Source organism: Rhinolophus ferrumequinum, chromosome 12, assembly GCF_004115265.2.
Source record: "Rhinolophus ferrumequinum isolate MPI-CBG mRhiFer1 chromosome 12, mRhiFer1_v1.p, whole genome shotgun sequence".
In the NCBI taxonomy this organism is placed as follows: Eukaryota; Metazoa; Chordata; class Mammalia; order Chiroptera; family Rhinolophidae; genus Rhinolophus; species Rhinolophus ferrumequinum.
Window position 1 is genome coordinate 22737900 of NC_046295.1, and position 27581 is coordinate 22765480.

At 43.7% G+C, this 27581-nt stretch overlaps 1 long non-coding RNA gene across 2 annotated transcripts in view; it reads right to left on the minus strand.

The window, feature by feature from the left end:
• LOC117032526 (uncharacterized) overlaps positions 1-27581 on the minus strand; it is a 79110-nt gene that overhangs the window by 39155 nt on the left and 12374 nt on the right. Inside the window, exon 3 of one of the 2 annotated variants that reach the window (XR_004424741.1) lies at positions 22742-22836. The exons of the other annotated variant lie outside the window; for it this stretch is intronic. This is a non-coding gene — a long non-coding RNA (uncharacterized LOC117032526). The remainder of the gene's footprint in view (positions 1-22741; positions 22837-27581) is intronic. 2 annotated transcript variants of the gene reach the window in all.

The window sequence follows — 27581 nt, forward strand, 5'->3', positions numbered from 1 at the left end:
AAAGCCTTTGCAAACTAAGTCTCTAAACAAAAGTCCACTGCCCGGGTCCAGAATCCAGCTGTATTAATTGACCTGCTGAATAACTTTAGGTTGAGTCATTTAAATATCCTGGGCCTCAGGTTCCTCAACTGTGAAATGGGGATAATAACAGTCCTTGCATGGCATGTTTCTTGAGAGATTTAGATGAGTTAATTCACAAAAAAGCACTTAACGGTAATAATACTTGATGCATAATAAGAACACAATAAATGTGAACTCCTCCTCCTTCCCTTCTCCTTTTTCCTCTCCCTCCTCCTCTGCCTCCTCCTCCTCCTCTTGCTCCTCCTCCTCTTTCATCCAAGATGAGGAAATTCGGTCCCAGGAAACGTCTGAGGCTTATTAAAGTCACAATTCCACAGGGAAATTGTGATGTTAGGTGACAGAGCTGCTGCATAAACGTCCCTCTCTCTGTAGCATGATGAGGTGCTTCACCCCGGCAGATTCTGACAGGGCACCGCCCGGACTGGCAGAGACGGTGCCCTCAGGAGAGAAAGCACCTCTGATTGGAGATTGTGATTGGTGAAACTAAAATGAGACCCAGCCACAAAAGCCCCAGGATGGGTGGCCCCCTTCACAGCGAGGACTGGGCCTTGATAATCAGCAGCCCAGCTGAGAGTAAGCAGAAAAACATCCTCCAGGAGGCGTGGTGGGAAAGAATGCAGCGCGGTCACCTCACATTCTCAGAAGGAGGCAAAACAAGAGCAGCCCAACTGCCCTATATCTGACCCTGGACGGGGAAGACAACCATAAAAAACGTCATTCTGATTGATGAAGAGGTGATAAGGTGTGGAGTGAGGAACCAACTCCATTTCAAGGTTGGTGTGTGTTCTTAGGAGCTTCCCCCCTAAGAGCCAGGCTTGTAAATCTCAGTCAGTGCTGGTCATTATAAATATGGGTCTGGTCTGGAGCATGACAGCTACTTTATCTTCTAATGTGAGCACTCCATGTGCAGGGACCCTCTGCAGAGGCTGAAGAACTTTCTTAAGAGAGCATGGGAGTGTCCGGGCCTGCGTCCCAGCCCACCTACTTGGCTATGGCCTTTGAACTTTAACCTTTCCAAGCTCCATATACCATTCTCCCAGCCCCTTACACTCAGACTCCCACTCCCTCTCCTTTCCTAACAACAGCTGGGTGTCCATCATTTTTGCTTTCCTGAGGGAAAATATTCAGACATCACCCAGAGATGCCAAGGATGTGGAGAGGGGACTGAAACACCAGATGTTTCTTTGCCTGTGGGCTGATGGCTTTCACACAGTTAGTTCCTGGTCAGTGGAACCATTCCCGGTGGCCAGGACAAAGCACTGCAATATTTGGGAGGCAGGTGGTGTGAAGACTGAGATGCTGGTGTGAGAGTCTCCTTGTTATTTTTCTGATCCTCTCCTCTAGCTTGTATCCCCCGACTCTCGTCTTCCTCTCTTCCCGTCCTCTGACTTTTCCTCCACTTTTTTTCATGGAATATTTCCTCCAAAGTGTAGGTATTCCAGAAAGGAGCTTCAAAGAAGATTGAGTTATTTTACTTTCTTTTCTGTTGTCACCCAAATAACATCCGGCTAAGCAAACATTAAAAAATGTTTATGTTGTTTGATATTCAGCCCTGTTTTTTAATCTTAAATTGCTCCTCACTTACAAAGAGGGGTACCGACTAAATGATTCCTAAAGTTCTTTCCAGCACTGATTTCCCAGGAAAATTTCACAATCCACTCACTCCTTTTCCCTCTGTGGACTTGCAATCATTTCCCCAAAGGACATTTACCACCAAACAATGTGAAATCAAGGAAAGGCACCAAGAAACACAATGAAGGAATGTCAAGTCCTTTGGGTCCTAAACAAACCCGTTTAATGTTTACCAGGGCCTGCTTCTTAGGAAGATGCATATCAGAAATATGTTGCATAGGTCTTAAACAGAAGCCATGCAGTACGAAAGCAAGACACCACCTCCCTTACTCTTAACCTCTGTTACTCTGACCTCAAGCCCTTTTCAACAAGGTGTTTGAAAGACAAGTGTGTGTTTCCACAGTCCACTTGGGCTTCTTTTGAGGCCAGGGCAACAGCTCAGGGGTCCTACAATTAGAATGGATTGGGCTTATCTAATAAGTCACCTGCCTCTGAATTGACATCCCATGGAAAATGGAATATTCCTCAGCTGACGTCCCCTGCATTAAGTGTAGACCCAACCCAGACCAGCCATCCCTTGACTTCCCGGAAAATAGGTAGCAATGCCAGTCATTTACCATGATGCTGGCAAACAGAACCAGTAAATGTGCCCCTGCTGGAACGAAAGCACACACAGCAGGTATTATTATTGCTATTAATAATACACTAAGTGGATGCAACAGTGCCTGCATACAGAAACAACAATCAAAACCCCAAATCAGTGAGAATTAACTTTGAACTTTGCAGTACACAGTATATCACACTCACACAACCAATTAAAAAGGCATGTCATCTTGTTTGGAAAGTATGTATTGATTTCCCAGTTCATCAGATCAGGTTGATGTGTCTTTCAATGGCCTCGATGACATCATCAATATTTTTCTATTTAGAATAATGACTTATTTTATATGCCAACAGCTATAAAAAGCAACCCACCTATATATATTTCTACCGACACCAGCTTAAGAGCCATCTGGTTTTCTCTCCTTAACATATGATATTGGTAATCTGGGGCAAAAGAAATGTTTTGGTCTTGTCATGAGACTCATTTAGAGACCACAGTAAATTTGTTTAGTTTAAAAACCAACCACTAAATCATATTTTCTCTATTAGAGGCCGATGCTCTCCACTGCATTTGGTGTCCAAATTACATTCATTTTAGACTGAATTACATTCATTTCAGAAGCAGCCCCCAACTCCCTCTCTCCCTCCTGTCCAAGAAGGCAATATACTCACCAGCTGTGTGATCTTTGGCAAGTGACTTAATCTCTCAGAAACTCATTCTTCTCATGTATTAAGTGGGGGGGAAAATGTTAGGGTCCTTATGCATATTACTTCTTTTAACTCTCACAGTCACCCCACAAGATCGGTACTGGTTGTTAGCCCCCTTTCACAGATGGCAAACTGTGGAACAGAGACGCTAAGTAACTTGCTCCAAAACAATGCAGCTGGTATGTGATGAAGCCAGATTATCTAACCACAAAAGTTTATAACCAATTACACCTGCCTCGTAGGGCTGTGTGGGATTCAATAACAGTCGAAACACCAAAACAGCAATTTGAGCACTTGGTAGGTGCTAAGAAGGCATTATGGCAGGGGATTCAAATCCCACGTTCAGATCCCAGCTTTATCTTTGAGAACCTATGTGACCTTGAGCAACTGACTAAACTCTATGTGCTTCAGTTGTGTCATAAAAGGGTGGTGATAGGAGTGACACCTGCCTTGTAAGGCGGTGGTGAGGATAAAATGGCCTGAGGTGTATACAGTGCCGGACACTGAGTTAGTGCTCAATAATGGCAGCTACAATTACTCAGAAACACTCCATATATGCTATGCTCCCTTCCTCCCCAAATTTTCAGTATCACTGAAGCGTCTTCCTCAGATACCCAATCTCAATCTATGACCTGTGGATCAAAAATTACGTGCCATCATGGCTTCGCAGGAAGCTCTGTGCTGGAAGAATCTATCTTTCCCCACCAAGGGACAGCATTGCAGAGTAGGAAGGAGGACCATGGCTGGTGGCTCCTAACATTTTTCTTCTCAATCCAAGAGATCCATCATGAGTGTGTGCAAAATTGAGTTACAGAAGAGGGCCCTGCTTGGTGCAGGGTGGTGACATAATCCAAACTGGAAGTGGAAAGAATTGGAGAGAGACCTATGTGGCTTGAGAGCTGGCTCCACACAAATTAGCTGTGTGATTTCAGATATTCACTTCACTATGTTGAGTTTTAGTTTTCTCGTCTATAACCTGGGATTAATTTTATCTCCACTCACGGTGTGGCTGTGAGAATTAAACAGAGCACATTGAAACTAAGTTCCCAACAGATGTCAGCTCCCTTCTTCCTATCACCCTCCACTAAATTAATCTGGGGAATGAGTGATAAGAGGTCTGTAACTTTTCCAAGTCAAGAATGTTTTTCCATTCTGACTGGAGCCTGTAAGAGGCAAGGGCTTGTTTGAAGGACTCTGTTTACGGCAACTTTGAACATTGTACCAAGTCATTGAAGGCGATATTTTAGGGCAGTTTTAGACTCTTTGAATCTTTTCAAGAAAGGGGCTGGTCTAACCAGACCATTTACCAGCCTGGGAAATCTAGCAGATGAGCCTTCTGTGCAGTTCTCCAAGGGGCTGCCCAGGTGGGATTCCAGCCAGGAACTGGCAGTTCAGTAGCTTTGAGGAGAGTTTTGGTGCATTTGTCCGTAGTTTTCCTTGTCTCTTTGGCTAATCTCTCCACTCCATTTTTGTTTCCCCTTTTCCGAGTCCATGCCTCAACGATTCAGTGTTTGCCTCTATAAAAATGAGTCCAGTGGCCCTTGCTCTTTGATTAAGCAATGGAGGAAAATGAAGCTGAGGGCTCAAGGCCTTGGGAAAGGCATCTTGGAGAAGAAACTGAAAGCAGAAGGCTGGGATCCCAGCCTTAACTCTTGTCACTAATGAGCCAGGATACCCTGGGCCAGTAACCTCGTGTCTCTAGGTCGCAGTTCCCTCCTCTCTAAAGACATGAGATTGGTTTTCATGCTGTATCCCACAAAGCCTGGTGTTTCATGGCAGTGCATTTGGGGCTACCAGAGGGTCCTGGGGCAGAAGTCAAAATTAAGCAGCTGATGGTCATCATACAGATGAGTTTTTCTTGGTCTATATAAAGGTTTTATTTTCCTTAAATATTGAATTAGTAGCTAAACTTGCAAAATCCGGAGTTTTAAAATTATTAGACATTACAATATGCATTTAAGATTCTTCTATGTCTTTTCATGGCTTGATAGCTCATTTCTTTTTAGCACTGAATAATATTCCATTGCCCGGATGCCCCACAGTTTATTTGTCCAATCACTTACTGAAGGACATCTTGGTTGCTTACAAGTTTGGGCAATTATGAAGAAAGCTACTATAAACTATCATACGCAGGTTTTTGTGCAGACATAAGATTTCAGCTCATTTGGAATGTGATTGCTGGAGCATATGGTAAGACTGTGTTTAGCTTTTTAAGAACTGCCAGACTGTCTTTCCAAGTGGCTTCTCCATTTTGTAGTCCCACCAGCAACCAAGGAAACGCCTGTTACTTCACATCCTCACCAACATTTGGTGTTGTCAGTGTTTTGGAATTTAGCCATTCTGATAGGTGTGAGTGATATCTTATTGTTTTAATTAGTAAGTCCCGTGGGTCATGGTATAGAATGTGGAGCATCTTTTCATATATTTATGTGTCATCTGTGTATCTTCTTTGGTGAAGTGTCTCTTCAGATCTTTTGCCCAATTTAATTGGGTTGTTTGTTTTCTTATGGTTGAGTTCTCTGCATATTTTGGATACAAGTCCTTTATTAAATATGCGTTTTACAAATATTTTCTCCTTGTCTGTAGATTGTCTTTCCATTTTTTTCCCCCCATGTCTTTCACAGGACAGAATCTTTAGAAATCGGGAGTTTTCTCGTGACAACCTAGCTTTCTGGCTTCCCGTGGAAGTAGATCTGATAACACTGGGACTCATTTCTGCAAGGCTGAAGCCATCCAGTGGCTCTTTAGACAGTGGGATGCTGTCTCCAGTCCCTTGCAGCTGCACTCATGTACATGACCTGCCTCAAGATATGTGACTGGTATGACTCCCGCCTTGAGGAAGCTCCACCTTTACCTGTTTTCCACATTGGGTTCCACACAGGATTGCTTTGTATCAACCTATCTGGTGCTTAAAGAGCAACGTTTAAACATGACTCCCTTAAATGATCTTCCTGCTCTTTTCACATCCAGCCTACCCAGTCACCGTCCCGTTTGACTTAAATGAGAGGTGAGATCAGCTCACAAATGCTCTCTGAGTGGCATCTTCTAATTAGCCTGTTGTCCCGTCTGCTCCCGTCCACAGCATGGAGCAGGACACCTCATGAAGGTCACCACCACATGCCACTGTGCCCAGGGGAAGTGCCCCACACCAGCCTAGGTCACCGCCTATGTAGGGATGGGTGATAGAGTCATCTTATAAGGTAAAGTAATCTAAACCCAAAGTTAGGAGAAATAGGCATCATTATACATGATAATCACCCGTATCTGGGACGACGCTCTCACGTGAGAATGGAGAGTAGGAGGCAAGGGCAGTTTGGAGCAGCAGGTTCCTGTGTCTCAGCTCACATCCTTGTGAAGCATGAACCCACTGAGTGGGATGATGGGCAAACTCGCTAGCATCCTGTAAACTGTTCTCTTTCTCCCCTGAACTGGTGTAGTTGACTTTCTTTAAGGTGTATGTGTATACCATGAGTCCATTTTCACCAGGGCCACTGGTGCAGATGGAGAAATAAGCCTCGGGTTCTAAAAAGCATCAGTAAAGACAAATCCAGGGAGCCCAGCACAGAACTTCACAACAAATTAGAGACGAAGACACATTTTTTGCCTAAATGCCTCATCCTCAGGCCAAGGCTGGCATCCTATGTTGTGTACGTGTTGAAGTTATATATGTGGAGGCCAGTAAAAGTTTGCTCGGCCTGCTGTAACACGGTATCACAAACTGAGTGGCTTAAACAACAAAGATTTATTGGCTGACAATTCTGGAGGCTGGAAGTCTGAAACCAAGGTGTCGGCAGGGTTGGTTCCTTTTGAGGGCTGTAGAGAAAGATTTGTTTCATGTCTCTCTCCTTGGCTTGGAGGTGACCATCTTCTCTCTGTTTCTCTTCATATTGTCTTCCCTTATGTGCATCTCGGTGTCAAAATTCGGCTTTTTAATAAGGACACCAATCATATTGGATTAGGGCCCATCCTAATGACTTCATCTTAGCCAATTACATCTGCAATGACCCGATTTCCAAATAGTCACAGTCTGAGGTACTGGTAGTGAGGACTTTAACATACGAATTTGCAGAGAGGACACAATTCAACCTATAATGAGGCCTCTAGTGTAGGGGACAAAAGTGCCTTGTCTACATGGGTCAGTTGAAAATAAGTCATCGGGGAAGTAAATTAGTGAAGAAAAGCCACAGAAGTAAAGCTTAATGATGACATTCTCAACTTTCTCCATTCTTCTAGAATCTCACTCTTCTTTTTCAAGTAATACAGGCATGACAGAGACAAAGAGATGCTAAAAATAAAAGGAAGTTTACTGTTAAGTCCCAAAACCCTGCTCCAGTCTTCCCTCAGTCCCCATATCTTTATAAAAGCAGTTCTTAATAGCTGCATCATAAACAGCCCCTCCAAGCAGCTGTCTTGACCAGGTAAACAGAGCTCTGAAATAAAGGCCAGTTGCACAATTAGAAAGAGATTGTCCCAGAAACTCCCCACCTAATTTCATGGGATTTTGCATTGTTCCTCATTCTATTCTCCTGACAAACTCTACCACTCATCCTAGCTGCCACCTCACTCCACTGTTTTATCTATGACTTGTGCCTTCAGAGACTTACCATTTCCTCCCCCTGGTGATCCCATTCCACCAGCTTTTGATCCCAACTCTCTTTGCATCTCATGAACTTTGCTTTATCTTTTAGTACACCCCTTTCTATGTAGTCTCTCTCCTGGACTGGATCATATTTTATTTCCTTTCTCTAAGGAAACAGTGAAGGCACACATTAAAGTTTTAAAGAGGGAGAGGGAGACGGGAAAGAGCAGTTAACATTGATATGCCCATGTGTCTAGGTTGGAGTCATGTGACTAGGGTGGAGCCAATGGGCCATAAGCAGAAGTCACATGTACAATGTCTAGACCATGCACTGAAAGAAGGGAAGGCCCCTCCACTTTCTCTCCCCCCTATTGCTGGTGAGCCATTGCCCACCATCACATCCTAGGGAAGGATGGAACCCTGACCACTTTGGACTTCCTATCTGGATATAACATGAGAGAGAACTAAACTTCCATCTTATTACATTACCATGGCAGCTGAATGTGTGCCCTTGCTATCTACCTCCAATGCCTTGCTTTCTCAATTAGAATAAAATCTAAAACCTTCCCACAAAGCCCTGTGTGATCTGGCCCATGACTAGCCCTCTAACTTTGTTTCTTACGAGTCTCCCCCCTCCCTCGTTCTCTGTACTCCAGCCAACAAGGGTACAACTCCTCAGGGCTCTGCCTACATGTCACCTCATCAGGGAGCTTTGTCCTGGTCACCCGATGGCACGTCACACCCTGCTTTATTTTTCTTCATCATTCTTATCGCTACTTGATGTGTAACTGTTGCTTGTCTGACTATGCCTTGCCCCACAAAAATGAAACCTTTTTGAAAAAGGGAATTGTAGTTTTGTTCACTGCACTGCTTTAAATCTCTGATAAACTCCCCAAAATATTTATTGGCAGAATGAATGAACAAGCTTCTGTTTCCTCACCTGTAAAATGGGGATAGTAATTTCGCCATTTTAGGCTTATGATGAGAATGAGGCGACACAAGACCAATGGCTTCATGTGGTGGCTGGAACTTAGAGCATGCTTAAGAGATATTAACTACCGCATCTGAGAGACTACTTCTTATGACTTCCTGCCCAGGCACAGAAGGGTACATGTTAGCAGGATGTGTTCCTATTTAAACTTGGAAGTTTTGTCTTTTTTTCTTTTTCTGAATCATAGAAGTCCCTTTCAATGGATATTTCCTGTGTTAAAAGATCACTCTGTTCATTCATTCCTTCCTCCCAACCTCTCTCACATTTATCTCTGTTCCCTGGCAATATCCATTTATTGGTTCTGTCATTGATCCAGACATCTCTGAAACGGGCGACGCTGTTTCTCATCATTGCTACGATTACATCCAAGCCTGGAACTTTCAGAAACAAGAGACGTCCCCAAGACGGCGACGTCAGGGGATGCTCCCTGCTGACCATCTCTTTCAAGCTGGCAGAGGAAAAGTGTATTGTGTCTTGTATTTCTCCAACTTGAGCAGAGTTATGCTGATTTAGCACAAATTTCCCATAAAAAGCTGTCCTCCAGGGAGCAGAGACTGAAGTTGGAAAGTTTTATACCAAAAGGAGAATTTATTGTAAAGTTATGAGTGACTGAAATGTGAAGGGCTGGCGCTGGAAGAGTGGGGTGGAGTGGCGGTGGTTTTACAATTCCTGCGATTGCGTTTCCTCCCATGAATGCTCGACTCCTCCCCCAGGCACCCCCCTTCCCCACGACCCTTGGCCAAAAGCACCGTTACCTTGTTCACCCGCTGAAAAAGGATTAGGACTGTTACCAGCAAAGCTACTTCCCATGGTAAAAGAAGCCCTTGGATCAAGTTTTCTCTCTACGGCCACTGAAAATGACAGTTCCTTTCTTCCCCACCAGCCAAACGCTGTCTCCAGATGTACACATGTGGATCTTATTGAAGTCAGAGAGGCCCCCAATGTGTTTGACGTCTCTTCTTGGTGACAAGAAAGTGGAGCTATAAAGACAAGCTCTAGAGCAGTAGTATGTAAGCGCGTGTGTGTGTGTGTGTGTGTGTGTGTGCTCACGCGTGCGCATTTCTGTATGTGTGTGCACGTGCACATACGGGTGGGACATTCTTATAAAAGTCAAAAATCCATTTGTGAGCCTCCATAGTTTAAAAGCAGCCGAACTGCTGATGCTGGGAGCACACCAATGATTGTGCTCCAGTGTCAGAGCACAGAGGATGGCAAAGCTCTCCTAACAGAAACTGCCACATATTCAAAACCATAATTTCTACAGGTCAGGAGGCAGAGGGCACAGTAGGTGACAGCAACATACACAGGTTTGGAGGCCACAGACCTGTCTTCAAATCCCAGTCCGGTCAACTCCCAGCTCTGGGCTCTTGAGCAGTTTCCTTAATTTCTCTAAGCACTAGCTCCTGCCTTTTGGTCGTCTGTAAAATGGAGATTAATATATTATAAATGCCAGGAATGTAATAATTGCTCAAATAGTGATCATGATCATTTCAATAACAGGAAACTAGAGGACATGGTGAGTGCTGCGCCTTCTACCACCTCACCCCACCCCACCACACACACACAAACACACACACACACACATACTCACACAAATGTATACTCTCAATCCAATTTCTAAGCCTCCCAGGTGTGGTTCCCTGTGGTAAGGGCTGCTTTCTGCCCCCAAGCCTTTTCCATCCACAAAGCTGGGAACTCTGGCCTCCGCCTAGCTTTCTGGAGTGCCCCAGGCCAGCAGTTCAGCAGCTCATTCTCTAGCCACTCAGTGCCTAGCCTCATTGGGAGGAGAACAAGATTCTCACCTTGTGTCCACTCTTCTAGACATTGTAAACTTGGTCCATTCTGGTTTACCTGTGACATACAATGATGCATGCTTGCCTATAGTCCTCACAGAGGCGTAAAACTCAAATAAAATTAAAAGTAATAGATACCCTCTGACTACCGTGTTTCCCCGAAAATAAGACCTAGCTGGACCATCAGCTCTAATGTATCTTTTGGAGCAAAAATTAACATAAGACCCGGTCTTATTTTACTATAATATAAGACCTGCTTAATATAATATAATATAATATAACCAGGTTTTATATTAATTTTTGCTCCGAAAGACACATTACAGCTGATTGTCTGACTAGGTCTTATTTTCGGGGAAACAGGGTAGTTTGTTCCTTTTATGCAAAGCACCACTGTGGTTAAAACAGACGGTGCAATGATTTGTTTCAAATTGCCTCCTTCCCTAGACTGTAAGCTCGATGAGGCCTATTTTGTTCATGATTGTAGCTCAGTGTGGCACACTGTAGCAGAGTGATTAGAACATAGCAGGCCTTCAGTAAATTTTTGCTGAATACACACAAGAATGAGAATGTAAATGTACTTTGAAAACTGCAAAGCACATACTACTAATGTCAGATACTACTATTATTATGAGACATCATGCAAATACCAAGTGATTGGTTACTGGGTCGCCCTGTTCAACCAATTTATATATGTATTTAAAAGCTTTACACTGTCTACTTTTTAGGCATATGATTTCAACAGAATGAATATTATGTCTTTAGTCATTTCTGTAGAAATTCAGCATGGGACCCTGATTCAGGAGTATCATTCGAGTGGCTGGTATCTGCCTAAACATATGGTATCTGCATATGTTGCCCAAGTAGCCGAAAAGGACACCTGGAACCATGGAAATAGGAGGAAGGGTCTTTGCAACAGAATATCAAGGAAGGGGTTTTAGGCAGATACCAGCCATTTGCTCCCTTCCAGGAGGAGGATAAGAAATAACCCTCAATTCTGTTTCAGCCAATTTGGAGATGTCAAAATGCTACAGAGGACTTAATCTTCACATGTCACCAAGAGGTTCCAAAGAATGGATGGAGTAATGGACATTTTCCTACTCTCCGGGATGCACAAATACACTTTGGTTCAAAGCAGGGGACATTGTTAAAGACAACATTATTCTCCCAGAAAGCCAAACCAAATGCGTTCGAATGCCTCTGACTCTATTCTGAATGCTTTGCAATCTATGCATTTAAAATCATTTTCTAAGCTGGGACAATGACACAAACATCCACACAACACAAGCTGCCGTAGATGAAGTTGGGCTGCCTGGTCTAGTTGAGCTGAAAAGTGCTGTTGCAGGGTGTTTTCATTTAAAAATTCTTCTTATTATTTTTTAAAGAATTCTTGTTATAAATAAAAAAAATTATTATTATTCAAGTGCATACTGAAACTGAATCATGCCATTCTTACATAATTTTTCATTGGATTGTTGCAACCTATAAAGAAATCCAATTAAATTTCCCTTGCAGGCACAGACCTTCATTCAGGGGGCCTTGAAAAAGCTAGTTTGTTGTATTGTATGGCAGGTCGGTGAATCGAGAAGCAGAGAGGGCCTGTCCCATTTCTTGTCCTGTGTGACATGATGTGAAGAGAGTCTGCCAGCAATGTTTCAAAGAGCTGCATTATCAGACAACATAAAGGCCCTCCGTCTGTCCTTTCTGCTGCTGTACCACAGAATATGCACACGCCGATGTCTCCGTCTGATGAACAGTTTTGAACAGTGTATGCTTAACATACTGCCTTCTGGATCTCGTGAGCATTCACCGTCATTATCCTAGACATCGGACCAAGGTTAAGAGCAGAGTGAGCCAGAGATAAGATAATGTTTTTGAAGCTACTTTAAAAGGAATGTCCTGGAAACCAGACTACACAAACATGTGTTTTCATTATCTAAAAAGAAGGCAGAAGCCAGTGTGTCATAGAATTACATTATTTCACGTTAATCTGTTTCTCAGTTGCTATCTGGATTGTTTATGCATTTCCTTCATTGATTTATACATCATGTGGGGGTCTCAATTATTTCCAGACACATGGGGTTTTTGTTTTTAAATATAAATTCTGAATTCTGCATGAGCACACACACACACACATACACACACACAATTTTTTTCCCCTTGTCTTCCCTTTAATATAGAAAAAAGCTCTTCTAAACTTCCACCATGTAAACAAAACTGTCTTTAAGATGTCAGCTATGCAGAAGAATTCAGTCTTCTTGCTATCTTTCATACTAGATGTGGAGACCTGAGAGTAGAGTCAAAACAAAGAGAAAAACATGGAGAGGGCTAAGGGAGAAAGATGCTGCCCTTTGCATTCCTTACCCAACTGCTACCTGGAAACGATTTTACATTCTCTCTTCTCCCACTGGCTTTTTTTGGTTTGTTTTTTTGTTCCTTTTCACGGCATTTCAAAAAAAGTAGCAATTGCCTAATTCTTTTCTACCATCATTAATCAGCAAACATGAGATGCTTATTTCACTCCAGCAGAGGTTTTATAGGACAACGATCGTCATTCAACTCTGCCCTTTCCTTCTCTCTCTCTTTCTCAGATGGAACAGGCATATCTCACAATCAAATTTTCAGAATAATTCACTTCTGTGTTTTCTCCGTGTAAGGAATGCAGGTTTGAATTTGTCTTGCTTTCACACAAAGCAATAATTTGATTGGTGACAAGATATGTAGGCAGATATAATTGTTTTATGTAAAAAGAATCTCAGGGAGCAAATATGAGTGCCAGTCTGTGGAAAGCCACACCAGGTTTTTCCAGATCTAGTGTTTGCAAATTATTTGTGTCAGAAAGGCCTTCTTTATTTTATCTTTTTTTTCAGTTGTCCATAATGTATTATTTATAATATACTCTCCCCTTCTCTAATATAGATTTAAAAGTCTTGAAATGGTAAAATAAAACCAAACAAACTGTAAAACATACAACAATCTAACTTGAAACTGTCAAATATTCATATAAATTCAAAATTACCTTGAAATCACTTTTTTTTTAAAATTTATTTTTAATTTATTGGGGTGACAATTGTTAGTAAAATTACATAGATTTCAGGTGTGCAATTCTGCCCTCTTTAAAGTTGGAGTTTCAAAGTGAGCACTGGTGAGTATTACTCTTCTCCCAGAGGGGCCTAGTTAGAGGAGTAAAACCGGGGCTGATGTAGCTTGTGGAGGACACAGTGCACTGTCTCCTTTGTTTCAGGTTTCTGAATTCCTTACCACAGAAAATTTCATTGTTCTTTTTTCATTTGTTTGGTTTGGTTTTTTTGTTGTTTTGTTTGTTTTTTTAAGTATAGTTCTCTGAACCTAAAAGTATCCAAGTGAATTGTAGTTAGAAAAGCGCCTCGCATGCAAACTTTATACAACCGGACAAGAGGTCTATCTGTCTGTCTGTCTGTGTCCATGTGTATGCAGGCGTGTGTGGCTTCCTTTTAGAGGAACCCGAAATTGTTCTTTAGACCAGAAGCAAACCCTCCTCACACATCAAGTCCTAATTCAACACAGACTCTCTCCCACAAATGGACCCAGGGTTCCCCCAGAAACCAATCCTGATGAACTATCAAATTTGCCCGTTCTCAAGGGTCACAACCGCAAATCAACCTTTTGCTGAATTTGGCCCATGCTTTGGGTTTTCAGTGAAACTTGAGCTCGGGGAAGAGCTCTTAACTTCAAATTTCGCTATGAACATTTCTTCTGAGATGCTTGTAGTTTTGCTCTTCTTACCATAACCCCAACACACACACACATACATACACACACACACACACTCACACATCCCACAGCACAAGCATATCACAAATACACACTTATTACACACACACACACACACCCAGCCCCAGAGTTACAATTTCACTAAAAAGGATAACTTCAAAAGGAATTGGGTTTCAACGACTCTATCTTATCCCTGAGAAGAACCGTAACTGACTGTTAACTAAATTATTTCCCTCAGAAAAACAAGTCACATTCTGAGAGCTTATTTGAAGTTTAAAAATTAGATAAGGGCTCAAACGTTGTTGCTCTTTGTAATGTGAGGTTTTCATTTTCATCAAATAACATTTATAAATTGTCCACCAACTGGTAGGGGAAATGGAGCAGAACACAGGCTTTAAAAAAATGGCCCCTCTCTTTTCTGCACATACATAGCAGGATCTAAGAGAAATGAAGAGCTCTAGGGAATGTGGCCAAATAACTCATGTATTGGAAGATTAACTCCATGTCTAATCAAGCCACTAATTTGCGCTGAGGAATCTATCTGCACCTCATTTTGCCATTTGTAAAGCAGAGCTCCTCATCATTGTACAAGAAAATTAAATTACCCCAAGTACCTGGAGCCATAGGAGTGAGGGGACAAGGTTAAGTAAAGATAACATCTGACGCTGAAGACGTGGCACACTGAAAACCTAGGAGGCTGGGAAGTCACACACCCCAAGGTGCAGGCATTGGTCAAATAGGAAAATTAAGGAATCTTCATTATGTGAAGGCTGAGGGAGCCGGAAGGACGAAAAGACATGTGTGCATTGGGTGTTGAAATAAGTCAGCAACATCCTTCCAATGGGCAGGATGGTGGCTGGGAGGGAAATGGCGTTTCAGAAAATCTTTGACATAAAAGAAGAAAGTGGACAAACTCCAAGTAATAAAAAGGCATTTCCAACACAGGAACAGAAAGAAATAGAGAAGAGTTAATGCCATTTTCTTGAGGTGGGGAAAGAAGAACATAAGATTTTGAAGTTCTTAAAGACTTTCATGTTAAAAGTATGGGACATGGTCCCTCTCTAGGTCTAGAGGGAAAAATTGGGGGTGGGTTATTGGGATGACACAGTGTTAAAAAAAAACAAAAAAACATGTTTCCAAGGCCTCTAAGAAGTTTGACAGACAAAACCCTAAAGAAATAACTGGCATTTAATTAAAATATCAAATAAAGGGTAGAACCATGGGCTTATCTTTGCTCAGCAATTTCTAGTAAATTTTCACAATGAACCAAAACTGCCTTAGGAACACACACACACACACACACACACACACACACACACTCCAGAGTCTAGTGAACACCTTGGGACTTCATTTCCTTTGGTGCTGGAGACCTAGGAGGATTTCAGAAGCCAGAGATTTCTTTTGGATAGTGACATACTCTAGCTTAAAAGAGGATTTCCAAGGCAGTGCGCCTGGCATAGAGTTCCCAGCCATCCCCCTTCACCTGAAACGAAGAGTCAGGGGGGAGTTAGGTGGGAAGCAGAAATTTTGAGAGATTTGTGAGATTCAACTCTGCATCAGCTGGACCAGATGTACTAGGGCCAGAAGAATTGATCTAGACTAGAAAGTGGTGCAAAGAGAAAGACGGGAACTCATCTTGGATTGGAGCCATTAAAAGATGCCATCAAGCCATTCAAAAAACTAATTCCAAGCCACGCCAGTACTCCAAATGAGCCCTAGTAAATACTACCCAAGAGACAACGGGGCCTGCCAAGGAGTGACCAAACATTATAAGCAAAATTAGCCAATTAATGGGCTCGCCTGTGTGTTGGTTGGATCGCTGCGCTTGCTGCGGCAGCATCAGCCTGGCCTCGCATCCGCAAACCCGCCCCCTGCCGTCCCGGGCAGGCGCTCCACCAGGTGAGCGACAGAAGGGTGGTGGGCACGTAGCCTTGCCAGATGGCTGAGCTGCCAGGAGCTGTGCTAAGCTTTTTCTTTGCTGCAAGTTACTCTTAACGCATGCACTCCATAACCTTCCGGAAGTGATTCCCGATCTGTAATAAGTTGCCAAGTGTTACCTGAATAGGTGATTTTAACGTCTTTTATCTCTCCACGCAAAAACTATTTTTTGAAAGATTTTCCAACAATGAACTGAAACATCAACTAATGCTTTGGGTTACTATAGGAACTCTTCCTTTTGAGGAATTTTAATGCTTGAAGAATCTCCTTCTATTTATCTTTACAACACAGATGACAAATGACCATCAAAAAAAGGAATATTGTCCCCATCTTACAGACGAGGAAGACCGGGTGAAGAAGTGTTAAATAACTAGTCTGGGCATGTCTGGAAAGCTAATAATGGATTCCTGAGTTCAATTACAAACGGGCGATGTATTCCAACTGTGCACTTTGAGCTCTGTCGAATGCTTTTAAGAGAAGAAAGGCAAAAACACTTTACCCCTAAATTAAGACAAGTAGAGCTGTTTGTTTTGTATGCCACAGACAAAATAAAAGTCCTGCCTTTTGTGACATCTGTAATGTGACTGATGTAGGAGCCTGGATCTATGCCGCTCCCAAATAGGAAGTCATTATCATAAGAATATCGTTGGTAATATTAGTCAAAATAGTCCAATTAAATTCAAGAAATATATATCACATACTGATTTTTTTTTTTGCCAGATATTGAACTAGGCTTATTTGAGATTGTATTTTATCCTTAAAGGGAGGTATTATTTCCACATTTTATACACAAGGAAGTCAAGAAAGTTAAGGCTTACGAAGATGTAATTGGAAGAATATCTAACTTCCTGCCCTATTTCTCAACTCCCACCCAGAGCTAGGAAGGAGGAGAAGACCTCATCCAAGAACCTAGTTTGTCCATGACAAGTTTTGCATAGGAGGCTCTGTAAAGAGAAGGAAGCAACAGCACATGAAGGAATCTAGGAGTTTACAGGGAAGATGAAGAGTTAGTTGGTGGGGGATCATGGAGAAACAAAAAGCAACAGGCGAAGCAAGGAGAGCAGAGGTTGGGGAGAGGGTAACAGCACCACTCACTGAGCTCTTCCCCCATCACCATCACCACCAGAAAAACAAAAACAAAAAACATCACTTTCTGCAAATACATTCAAGGGAGACAACCCCTAAAGAGGAGGACAAAATGGACCCGTGTGCCCAAAGTGTAGCAGCTGCAGTTCATTTTATTCAAAGAGCTGTGCAGAGACCCGTCCGTCATCGAGAAAGGCATGGAATCCCACATTTGGAAACCTGGAGCAAACCGAGGCTCCATGCCTCCTACAGACACAAAACACACGAATGACGGAACCCGTACAACAATCCACAAAGGGCAGGTTCCAGCCGCCATGAAAATACAGAAGCTACACATGTAACTCAATTCAGGAATGAGCCACTCAACTAAATGTGAACTTTCCTGAGGGTGGTGGTTGTGGTGGTTGTTTTTGTTGTTGTTGTTGTTTTAAGCCAAACAAACAAGGAGCCAGCAGCTTCTCATCCAAGTTTCATGCATTGTTTCTTTTGAGAGTCATGCCCTCCAACACAGGCCTCTTTCCTCACTAAATATGTCATTTCAGCCCTGCTTATGCTGCTCGTTACCACAGTGGTGCTAATTCGAGCATGGCTCACTTCAAAGTTGACACTGATCCTCCTCATAAGCAATTGTTTTTCAGCCAGACCCATCAGTGGTTCCCGTCAGCCCCTTTCAAGCATGGCGCCAGCTTTTCAAAATGCTGACAAGAGTTCCCCTCTGTTGCCTAGGACAAGCCGTGGTTGTCCTTTTCAAAGCATGTAATTGTCTCCTGCGGAGAGCAGACCCCCTACCCCATAGGCCCAGCCACCTGTCTTTCCCATCACAGCAACTGGTACCTCAGACTCACGCACACGCTGGAGCAAGTTGCACCAGTTTTAGAGCTTGGCGCCAGAATATGGTTATGAACCAGAGTAAAAACAGGACTAATTAGTGAAATCCACTGGAATCTTTAAACTACTGCCCTGGAACATAAGACCACAGAACAAAAAGGATTTCCTTTTCTGTTTCTAAGGAGGACCAACCTGTGCTGCACCAATAGCAATCTTATTTCTTTTTAAGGCAATAGTTCTCCAACTTTAATTTGCAACGGGGGAACTCGACAAAAATGCAAATTTCTGGGCTCCATCCCCAGAAGTTCTGATTCAGCGAGTCTGGGGAGAAGCCCAGGGAACCGCATGTTTGACAAGCTCCCCTGTGATTCAGATGCAGGTGGTCTTGAATTACAGTCTGCAAAACACTGCCACAGAGGCTTAAACAAACAAAAGTCCTCTATCGCTCTTAAAACACATCCGGGAATTTCAAAAACTTCAGAAAATTCTTCCCTGTATCTATTCCCATGGGTTTGGGGACTTACAATGACAGCCCTTGAAAATAAAATAAATGCATTTCTCCAAGTCAGAGGAAGATAAGAGCCAAGTGCCAGCCCCTGCCCCTTTCCCCTATTTTTCCCATCCCTATTTCCGCACAAGTACATCTTCTGATGGCAATTCTTGCAAGTCCCGGAGGAATGCAGGAAGGAATATGCTTTTGGCCTCAGTTCCCCCACTGGGAGAGGATGGATGTGGAATTGAATTATCCATCATCCGGACCCAATCCCCAGGGACAGCTTTGGGGTAGGCATGGCCACTGAGCTGAGATACCTCTTTGCTACCTCAGGCTTCTCACCTCCACTTTGTGGGCTCAGACTTAAATCTTGGGCTTCTGCCTTGGCACCCGTCTCACATATTCCAGATTGTTTCCCTCATTCTCCCAAACTCCCCTGGATCGTCGGCCCTGACTTGGACAACGCTTTCCTCATTATTTCCTGAGAACCCATAAGACCAGGAAGAGGTTGCACCAGTCATTAATGCTATTCACCATGTGTTTCCAGGTGTCTGCCCTCCTCCTGCCTACTCAGTAGGACTATACTTTCTCTTGTGTAGGGGCCATGAAACTAGTTCTGACCAATGAATTGTAGGATTTATGTGGGTCACTTCTGGCATAGAACATTTAATAACAGGTGCAGGACTCCCCCACCCCCAAGCTCTCTGTCATCTTAGGCAGAGTGACTGACAACATTTGAGATGGTGACTGCTCCATCAGCCTGAGTCCCTGAGTGGCCATGACGAGCTAAGTCTCTTGCTGATGTGCAATGCACAAATAGTATGAGCAAGAAACAAACTTAAATCAGATCATGGGTTAAGCCATTGATCTTAGGAATTATTTGTTTTCACAACATAATTAGCTTGTTCTGGCTCTGGAAGGTCTCTGTGCCATTTTCAGCTCTTGCTAATCCCTTTCTCTGGGACTTGAGCCCTTTCCTTTTATCACCAGCTATGAGCTGTGGCACTTCCATGAATCAACAACTAGACAGATTGACCAGAATAGGAGTGCAGCCATGCCGGCCATTGGGGTGATGGTTCTCCCCACCTTTTACTGGTACAGTGGTTTGACTCAGTATCATGTGTACTCATACCCTTGGGATATTGCTGACTCTCCAATCAGGTGAAATTCCTGCCTCTCATAGAACACACCGGTAGGGCGACACTTTTCTCTCCTCCTGCCCAGTTTTGCTGCCCTGGCTGATCAAGGCTTTCTCAGAACCTGTTTTCACAATGACAAGGGAGGTTGCTATCTTCATAATAGAGACATCTTCCTCACTAAAAGTTTTGGCCTACATTTGGGAAGTTATTACAAGTAAACCAAGTTATTACAAGTAAATCCAACCTCATTGCCTTTATTTTTAATAAGGATGATACTATAACTGCTAGAAGTAATTCATTTCCAGCAGTTGCTTTGTCTACCTTGTGTTCTGGTTCCTAAGGAAAGTTGGCAGGTGAACCTCCTCTGCTGCAGGCTTTCACATGACTATCTGATTTTGCAATGATGACAAATGAAATTACTGCAGGTCCCAGAGTCTTAGTCCCTGGAAACCATCAACAGGATGACAGCTCCTTCTATTTGGCTTGTAACAAACTCTTCCAGTTAACTAATCACCAGACAGGGTCTTCCATCCAGAATGCAGAGTTTCTTAATCTTATTTTGAAGAATTAATTGTGCAACCTCAGTAAAGAATTATTCCTCATCAAGAAGTCCAAAATTGAGACAGTATAAAAAGGTAATTATAACCCCAAAGACACGATGACATAAAAAGGAAAAATCTAAAGAACTGACATGCTTAAAAACAAAGTGAAATCTCAGAACATATGTGAGTGTAAACATGTCATTTCCCATGTAAATTTGTTGTTACAATTACAGTAAGTAAAAAAGATTTACCTGAGAGCCAATGGAAAGGGGTTTTGCTGGAGAGAGACTATATTTATTCCTTTCTCTAGGACTTTCCACTTGCCCCTGCAGCTGGTAGAGGGCTTTGCACTAAGAGCCCTGAATTATGAGTCCTCGAGCATTCAATTAATGTTTAATGAATTTGAAATGACCTCATGCCTAAATATTTTATGTTTGGAATATGTGTGATATGTGATGTGTGTGTATGTGCGTGTGTGTGGAGGGGGTAGGTACGCATACTTGGAAAAAAATAGAGGGATATAAAGATATGTGAACACTAAATGTAAAGCACTAATTCATTTATTTTACAAATATTTATTGAATACCTACCATATGCTAGACACTAGTCTAGGAAAACAGACGAAGTTACTAGCCTCATGATTATCTATATTTGAATGAAGGGGACATAAAGTAAATAACAAAAATATTAGTGTTACAAAGAAACGCAAGATGAAGGAATGGAGAATAATGGATGGGGTGTCAAGGAAGCCTCTTTGAACAGACATGTGAATAAATTAAGAGTTAGGTCTATGGCTATTGATGCAGAAATCACTCCGGGAGGATAAAACAGCAAGTGCAAAGGCTCTGAGGCAGGACCTGTTTTGTGTATGAGAGACACAAATATACCAGTGTGCTTAGAACAGAGCGAAGGCCAGGAAATGGTAGGAGATGAAGACATGAAGGTCGACAAGGGCCAGAGTAATGCAGGGCCTTTTGTGTCATGGTGAGGACTTTGAATTTTGTACTGAGAGTGAATGGAAGCCACTATTAGATTTTGAGCTAGAGAGTGACATCATCTGATTCACATTTTGAAAAAATTTTCCACTGCAGCAGTGGAACCTACAGGCTGTGGGTTAAAAGAGCCAATCATACCTCTTACACTGAGTTCCATTCTTCGTGGTAAAGATTACAATTGGACTTCCATTTCAAGGCAACATGATTACCAGAGTCCTGCATGTTTCGTTTTTCAAACAGATTCCTGCCTTTGTGCGACCACCCTTTTCTCCCAGAATCTCACTATGGGAATACTGGGTTAAAAATCAAAGAACCAGGACACCAAAGATTGCTACATATGGATTTGAGAACACAAGGGGGAGTTCCTGGGATCCCAGGAGAAGACAATAGGATAAAAGTAGAATTTGTACCACCTTTCCAGCCTATCCACCCTCAATGCTGTATCAAATAATTTCCAGGTCTGAAAAACGATGACACAGAATAATACCCACATTTACAGCACCTCCAGTTGTGAGCATCAATCAAGACTGAGCCCTCTCTGATACTCTGGCTCTTTACCAGTTTGAGTTGGTGTCAAGACATTTTCAAAAGAAGGATAAAACATTTCAGCAGGCTCTCCACGTTAAAATTTCCTTCTGCCATTAAGAACCTCACAATAGTTTGCCTAACACAGGCGCGCCCTTGTAACCTTTCACAAAATACAAAAGACCTTCCTATTCTTTGTTTTTAGAGCATGAGCCTGCTTCAGAGACAGAAAGACTGAGAGAAAAGACAGTAACCCATGAAAGAAGGTGAGTTCACGGGGCTGGTAGTAGCCTCTGAAAGGTTTTCATGCTCCTCCAGGAAAAAGAAGGCTTTCTCCTTAGCCTTAAGTCATAACTGATACCACTTCTCCAAACTCAGACTTTAGGACTTCTCTTGTCTGTGTGATAATTTTCAAGAATCTTAACTTCTCTGGCCTTTGTGTGAAGAAAAGGGAATTGGACTATATGAATTATATGTGATGAATTTTGCTCTAAATTTCTGAATCTCAGAATCACACACAAAGAGAATCCAAACCAATGTATTCCAAGACCAATGACCTACTCCGATAACATGGAGATTCCAGGACTCCAAGTCCTACTGTGAATGATTTTGCTTGTTCTATTTTCATCAAGAAAATGAAGGTGGAAGAAAGGAAGGAAGGAAGGAAGGAAAGAAGGAAGGAAGAAAGGAAGGAAGGAAGGAAGGAAGGAAGGAAGGAAGGAAGGAAGGAAGGAAGGAAGGAAGGAAGAGAGGAAGGGACGGGAAGAGAGACCTAAAACATATGCAATTGATATGCACTAGAGACAGAAGAGCCTTCTTTTCCAAATATCAGTGGAAATATGAGTTTTCCATTATCCTCCAGTGTAACCACGTGTTGTGAGGCTGAAACATTTGGTAGCCCTGGCTCACATGTCAACCTTTCTGCTCAAACCATTTACTTTAGAAAATGTTTTAAAAGACACTATCTTCTTCCTTTGCATGTTCTTTTGATACAAGTAGAGAGAGTACATACGACAAACTTTACATGCCAAAACACTCTTTCATGTTCTAACCAACTCATGGCAATAAGAGACAGCTGGTCACCGTGAGGAAACCTCCAACTGTCCTGTTTGTCTTACCTTTAACCAGTGCTCCCTGCGGATTGGATCTGGCAATCAGAGGGATCCTCTTGAAAACATCATTATTGAGGTTAAAATGCCATTTAATCAGTTCTCTGATAAAGAAAATAGGAAAGAAACTCAGTTTCCTATGCAGAGGACGAGATGAATCAGTGGACTTACTCAGACCTAAGTAGCAACTTCAAGAGGCCCACACCATGCCATCTCTGATTTCACATCTCTGCCCAAAATGAGGATTTGTCTCCTGTTGTAATTTGACCATCTTGGCATAAGTTGAGAAACACCTGTGGTATTTGAATCTCGTGGAGCCAGTGGCTCCTAAAACTCTGAAACCTGAGAAGCAACATCTGTCTGCCTTTCTCCTCTTCCAGCAACCAGTCTGTGGCACTACCGGGGAGTAAATGCTGAATAAGGCTGGTGGCTCATGCTGAACGGGGGAGACCAGCAAAGCAGTAAACACCATGTCTTCAGCATGTGGGGCTTTCTAGCCAAGCTGGCTGGTGTCTTTCCTTTCCCCCTCACACAATGGAAAGAAATTTATTGAGCAAATTCTTCCACAGCAGAAACAGTGTCTGAGTCTCAACAATTGGTGCAAACCACTTGACTTGTGGTCTGCAACATGCCAGGATCACGATGCATAACACAGAATCATCTGTCTTGTGTTTACCTACAGTCCGAGGGATATCAGCTAATAGGAATCAGGGTGGTCATTTTGCTGACCCTTTGCATTCAGCTCAACACAGAAGAAAGCGGAGGGAGACGGGGAAGAGGCCTACACACCAACAGGAGAAGGAACCAGGTGAGGTGGTCGCTGGCAAACAGGGCACAGAGCTGACATCTTCCTTGCGTCATTTTCTTGGGTTCTTCACCTTTCCCTAGAGGGCCTGAAGCTGGAAAAAAGTTTTACTTTCCAATTCAAAGTCACTATTTCTCAAGGTTCTTGATGGGAAGTTCAATGTCTCTTCGTTTTCTCTCCTTACCTTTGACTGGGAGTTAGATGGATGCCCATGTTTCCAAGCATGGGCAGGCGAGTAATGAGGTCTTGACCCCTGACCGTGGGGGTAGGAGGCGCATGGCCAGGCCCTCTGGAGGTTGATGGGCTCCCCAGCTTCCAATCCCTGGAAACCCAGCCAGTCAGACAACCACTGTGATTGGTTTTGGAAAGTAGAAGCCCCAAATCCAATTTAATGTCCTTTGGGATCTTGTAAGTAAATGAACTTCTGGGAAGGGTCCCAGAGAGGCAACCATCTGAAAATGAAAGTGCTTTTGGAGTGCACATAAAAGAGTGGGGAAACCACACATGTGCTGGGCATTGCCCCTAATGCTGGGCACACCCATTAATGCCAGTTACGTTGGTACTCCCTATGGGAAAGGTTGAAAACTGCTGACCCAGGGGACAAAAGATGATGGACCAGACTGATTCATTAGCATGTCTGTCTCATCACAGATACTCCCCAACATCTGAAGGATGAAATGAGCACGAGATTCACTGGTCATTACTTCACATGCTACCCCTCCCAAGCATACATGTTTTTAAATAGGGTGTCTGGGAGTAAAACCAGGAAGGCAGTGCAGTGCAGTGGCTCAGGGTGGTCTCCAGAATCAAACCATTTTGAATCTGAATCCTAGCTCTGTCTCACCTACTGGTGGTATTATTTTTGGCAACTTGTTAACCTTCTTGAGTCTCAGTTTCCTGGCCTGTAAATGGGGATTACACCAGTGCCTACTTCACAGGGTTACTGTGAGAATTAAAAGAAGTGGTGGTTCATTTTGTGTCAACTCAGCTAGGCTATAATGCCCAGTTGTTTGGTCAAACACCAGTCTAGATATTGCCAAAAAAGTACTTTCTAGGTGTGATGAGCATTTAAATCAGTAGATTATGAATAAAGCAGATTACCCTCCAGAATGTGGGTGGGCCTCATCCAATCAGGCGAAGGCCTTAGGAGAAGAGACGAAGGTTCTCCAAAGAAGAAGGAGTTCTGTCTGCTGCCTGTCTTTGGACTTGAGACTGCACCATCATCTCTTCCTTGGATCTGCAGCCTGACAACCTGCCCTGCGGATTTCTGACTTGGTCAGACTTCACAGTTGCATGACTCAATTCCTTGAAATCAATCTCTCTCATTCTCTTCCTTTCTCTCAATGGACGGATGGATGGATGGATCTCTAGCTCTCCTATTGGTTCTGCTTCTCTGGAGAACCCTGACTAATACAATATGTACAAAGTACTGAGCACAGTTCCTGGCACCGTATTTGCTCAATAAAGGTTTTCTCTTATTATCACTAATTCTCTAAATGATAAAGTTTTCCATCCCTGAACAGAATTCCAGGTGCTTGTAGGAAGGTTATGAGGGGGGCTGGGGATTAGGGAGAATAGAGGGCCTGCTCATTGGCCCTGCAGAATACAATTTAGGTATCACCAGCTCTGGGAGTGGCGTCAGCCCGACACCTGCTGTTCTGGAGGTCAGAAGGCTGGGCCCCTTGGGCCCCAACCAGCCTCAGCCTTCCTCCCCTGCCATCCTCGCAGCTCCTCAGCCCTCACCAGGGAGACAATTTGTGATTCAGACTCCTTGGCAGCTGCCGGTGGATACCGGCGTCTCCCTGCCCATCCCTGCAGTCCGCCTGCAGGTGTTTTCTCCTGGCCTTTCTTCTTTTAGATCCTGTTTTCTCCTCTGACCCAAACTCCCAGTGAGGCTCTTTGGTAAGCTATGCTTTTCCTCCAGAGTTTCTGACCCCGTTACCATCAGTAAATCATCTGAATCGTCAGCTCGGTTTGGAACCACTGACACAGGACAGAGACCCACAGCTCACCCTGCTCCCCATTTACTCCCCCCGCCCAGGGTGGCTATTACAGAGAGAGTGTAGGACACTGGGGGACCCTGCAGCACTAAGAGCCTATGGTTCTCTGTCTTCGAGCCCAGAAAAGCTGCATTTTTCTTCCCTGTCTGCTCTTCTTTGGTTCTGCCTGTTTCGGGTTCTCCTGGCCTTTCTGAGAAGAGGCCTGCCCTGTAACTCACTCACCTCCAGCCCTGGGCTTTCTTCATCTTGAATCTCCATCCCTCATTCCTTGCTCGAAGGATAGGCCTGTCCACAGGACTGGAAGCCATGCTGCTGGCTCCCTCATTGCCTCATTTTCATGAGCTGGAAGGCATACAGTTTGAGCTTCAGAGACTTGATCATTCAACTGCAGCCTCTAAAGAGTCTGTATTTTTGGGTGTCTGTGGTTCCTGCATCACAGGCCAAGTGTGTGATGCCTGGGGCACCTGCAAAGGCCATTTACAGAGAAACATATTTCGATGGGCGCCAGCTGACCACCTAGGTCACCCCCTCCTTTGACAGAAGCAGTGGCTAATGTCCAGAGAAGGGAAGAGTCCTAATGAAGATCATGCAGACAAATTGGGGCTCAGATGTGGATCCCCTGATTCCAGCCCAGTGCTCTCTACAGGCTGCATGGAGTAGGCCATGGAGATGGAATTCACCTTGGCCATGACCCTGGATACTGCCTCTGAGGGTTGTGGACAGGTTGATCCAAATTTTGTTCATTCCGAAAGAAGGAGAGGGCTTAAAGGTAGCTTGTGAAATTTGTAGATAGAGAGGAAAAGGAAGACCAGAGTAGCCCGACATAGATCTCTCATCTCATCTGTTTGTTGACTGTTTGATTCACGCAGTCATTCGTTTATTACGCTATGGACTTTTGGGGATGCCCTCTCTAGCTTCCACCAAACAATGCCACAGGTTCTACCTTGATGTTTGCTCCTGTTTTTTCTTAGAATTGGCGAATTCCTGGCCACCCTCCAGGCATGGGAGGTTTGATCTCTACACGTGATGATGGCCTTCACACATACACACACAACCACACAGTTCTGGCCAAACCATGAAGAAGAGAATATTGGGGTTTCAGGGTCTCCTACAGGTGAAGGGGTCCCTCCTTCTGCCCACAGATCTTGGAGTCACATACTGCTCTCTTTCTCCTTCTCAGTGGACCACTAAACCTGAATGAATATCCATTGGCTGCCATGGCTGCGGTTTCAGGGGTCCTGGCTAGACTCTGTGGGCGTGCAGCAGCCCTCCATGCTCCCTCCTTTCTCAGACCCACTGCTCAGGGCCTGATTTTGTGATGTCTTCCCCCTTGCTGGCCATCTCTCCTCGCCCACACAGCTGTTAGAGCTCGGCCTGCCAAGTCTCCCAGAGTTGTAAGGATCTCATCGCCCAGTGTAGGTGGAAAGGACATGGAGATGCAGTCAGCTCAGTGGGAAAGCAGCTCCCTGGAGGCAACAGTGTGAAGTCCATGCCAAACCCACTCCAGAGTGATATTTTCAACAATTCCCTGAGGAACACTGGAAAGGACAGTCGGCCAAAAGACCACCGCTCTTCCCAGCTCTGCCACTCAGAAACATGTCAGCGTTCTGCAAGGGGTCCCAGAGGCCAGCACACAGGCTGAGGGAAAGGAGAAGCAAGGAGACAGCTTCTTTCCAAGGAGAGGGGCCAAGGGCCCCGGGGACCCTGAGGATCTAGCTCTCCTTATGGTCAGTCTCCGCATAGACCATCAAAACAGAGAAAAAAGAGGAAAGACAGGGTATGAGGAAGCAATGAATTTTCCTAGAAAGAGCTTAGACTTTGGAGTTAGACAGACTCTAACACTGCCTAGCTCTGTGACTTTGGACAAGTTACTTAACTTCTCTGAGCCAAATTTCTAAAAGGAAGATACTGGTCCTTTTCTTGCTGGGTGTGTAAGGCTTAGATAAACATGTGCAAAGCACCAAGACAGTGCCTAGCAGGACCTTTATAATGATGATGACAGCTAAAGTCTGGGGATCACTTATTATGTTCTTGGGACCTGGTA